The sequence below is a fragment of the Adiantum capillus-veneris genome, chromosome 26 (genome assembly GCF_014529385.1).
Source record: "Adiantum capillus-veneris isolate H3 chromosome 26, ASM1452938v2, whole genome shotgun sequence".
In the NCBI taxonomy this organism is placed as follows: Eukaryota; Viridiplantae; Streptophyta; class Polypodiopsida; order Polypodiales; family Pteridaceae; genus Adiantum; species Adiantum capillus-veneris.
In genome coordinates, this window is record NC_140956.1 from 12,106,700 (window position 1) to 12,110,000 (window position 3,301).

Below are 3,301 nucleotides of genomic sequence, written 5' to 3' on the forward strand. Positions count from 1 at the left end.
TTACTAAGTCATCTTCATACAATATTCTTTGTATAGTCTTTTTTGTAGCTGTGGTCTTCTTGATACAGTCTTAGTCAGTGATTGTTTGCATGTAAAGTTTTGTAGTGCTTATGTTTATGGTTTTTCATTCCATTTGTGATTATGATTTGTTTCACAATTATGGTATGGCACAGAGGTTATGGTTATGGTATGGCATAGAGGTTTTGGTCATGGTTTGGCTATCAAGTTATGGTTATGGTTTTGCAATGAGGCTATGGCAATCATGGTATGGTTAGGGTTTGACAATCAAGTTATTGTTATGGTTTTCAGTGATGGTATGACAATCATGTGATAGTTATGGTTTGGCAATCAGATTATGGTTATGGTTATGGTTATGGTTATGCCGTTGTGCCTATGTTTTGGGAGTCGACGTTATGGTTAAGCTTTTGAAAACTTGTCATGATTAAGCTTTGGATTTTGTGGTTTTGTTCTTTTTAGAGTTTTGCTAATCTGTATACACCCACTCTTTAGCGTCAACTTGTAGGTGGAGTGTGGTTGCTTGTGCACTCTTCCTTTGGGTAGAGAGGGCTGTTTTCTGTTGCTGCAGTACATGCACCATCAGTTCCCAGCCCTCTCTGCCCAAAAAAAAAATTGCAGGTTTAATCGTCGAAACAGAGCTCGGTACATGCATCGGTACAGGCCTTGGAAGAACCATCGGTATCAATAAAATTTCTGGCGTGTATAACTACGTGCATACAGGCGTATATAACTGCGTCTATTTTGACGGTTATAACTTGATATATTTTGATGGTGATTATCAGTATATATACCGACACTACGATACCGACGTTTATTACGATGCTTATTCTAGCGTATTTTACTTTTAAAAGAAAGCTTGTCTCGCCAATATTTGAATCGATTTTTACACGACGTGTTGTAGTGCATTGACTTTTTTCAGTCGCCCGTCTTCCTCGAAATTCACAAAAAAAAACTGCAGCCATTGATCCCACCGCCTTGGGGTCATTAAGACCTAGTGTTAGATAGTGTCTTGGCTAGGCCATCTTGTTGGCCTGCCCAAAGGGCAAAGGCTATAGCTATGCCTTCTCTTTTTGCTGACTAAAATAGAAAAAAATTGAGTTATATTTTTAAGCATTTTTTGATAGGCCAAAAATGACGATTGGTTGAAATAAGATAGTGGGCACTCATTCAAATGAAGAGTGTGTAACTCTAATGATGGACACATCTTGAGTTTTGAAATATTAAGGATTTTGGACTACCTCTAATGAGAAATAAGTGGGCTTAGTTTTGAGCTTTTTGGCAGGCGTGCTCATTTACCAAGGGGAGCCTCCTTTGAATTTGAAAGCATTAAACGTTCGAACTTCGAAGCCTGAAAAAGGGCATATTATTTTAGACCAAAAAAAAATTTCCATTGGTGCCAAGTGGGTTAAAACGAGTATAATATCACGATGGGGTTATTTCAATGAGAGGGATCTGTGGTGTTGAGGAATGATTAGGTCACACATGTGTGATATGATGAAAACTTTTGGTTTGGAGTTTAATAAAACAAAACATATCTCTCGGATCTCTCTCTCTCTCTCTCTCTCTCTCTCTCTCTCTCTCTCTCTCTCTCTCTCTCTCTCTCTCTCTCTCTCCATTCTGAGATTCTCTTTGTCTTGATGTTGGAGCTGAACTGCAGCTTACCCGTCTCTGCCCTATTCAAGAGACAGCTTTTTTTTTGGCCTGCCCAAAGGGCAAAGGCTATAGAGATGCCTTCTCTTTTTACTGACTAAAATAGGAAAAACATAGAGTTGTATTTTCAAGCATTTTTTGATAGGGCGAAAATGCTGATTGGTTGAAAATGATGATTGATCACTACAGCGCTTAAGAGAGAGTTGTGGAACCAAGTAGTGGTCAGTTATTGTGTGTTGTAAGAATGATTAAATTTTATGAAAGAAAATGATGACAATTGCCATGTTGAATAAGCATCATGGAAGAAAATGATGGCACCTGACATGCATGCATGGTATAGTAACCACCATGTATTTCTTCATTCATTCAAAAGATACTCAGCGAATATGGCTAGGGTGCTTTTGGTTTGTGGAGAGGCCTTCGATAGTTGTAAAGGGCCAAACTCACTCTCTCTCTCTCTCTCTCTCTCTCTCTCTCTCTCTCTCTCTCTCTCTCTCTCTCTCTCTCTCTCTCTCTCTCTCTCTCTCTCTCTCTCTCTCTCTCTCTCTCTCTCTCTCTCTCTCTCTCTCTCTCTCTCGTAATGAGCGCATAGGCTCCAGCCAGCCGGCTAAAAGGGGGTTTGCATGTGCGTGCACTGACGTGGCCAACACTTTTTGTGGTCGGACCATGGCTGGCTGGCTGGTGTAGCCCAAGGCTCACCCTCCCTGGCAGGCTTTCTTCACCCTCTGCAGTCTCTTCCCGCATCCTCCTCTCCTAGCTGGCAGTTTCTGGACCTTCGATCCTTCGGCAGGTAGCCTTGCTGTGCTCAAGCTTCACTTGATGGCAGCCGACTACCTTCCTCCTCTCCCTTGCTGGCTGGCTGGCCGCACTAGCTCCATGTGCTAGGGCTATCTCTCTCTCACAACAAAAGTAATGGGCCACGGCCTTGCTCATCGTCTTCATAGCAGGAGCTTATGAGGTTGTGAAGGAGGGAAGTACTAGAGCTCAAAGGCGCCACACATGAAAGCAAAAAATGTCACTGCGTCTAAAGTATTCTTAGAGTGCCTTCCCATATATCCGAGAAAAGCCCCACCATGAGAAGTCACGCTCAGAGTGAAGAGGCCCGCCAGCCAAATTGCGCCATTCCCATACGCGCTGCTGCAACCGGGTATTGACTGTGGCTAATAAAAAGACCCCTGACGTGGACGCGAGCGTTGATTCAAATTCAAAGCGTAAAAATGTCCCGCCACAATGTTCAACAAGAGCTCAAATTGCCCGCGCAGGCTTGCAAATTCCAGCGTGCATTTTCCGCTACTCTATCTCACCAACGTCTTTTCCTACCTGCGCAATACCTAATTAAACTCCATCATCCTACTCTTTCAGTGTAGTACTCAACAACATCTTACTGAAGTTGTGTATCCGTAACTACGTCACTTGCATCTTGTCAACCTCTACCTTCAAGCTCCAGCTAATTCATTCTCTTGATCGATCCCAGCACTCGTTTATCTGTGGATCTCTGCACCTTCCATGCACTGAATGTTGTAGGTCTCCACTCCATTTCTTTTCACAGGCAAGGGTATATATTCATCCAACCCAGCAATGCACAAAGCTGAGACTACGAGCGCCTTCGGCTTGGCACTACTGGCAAGAAACC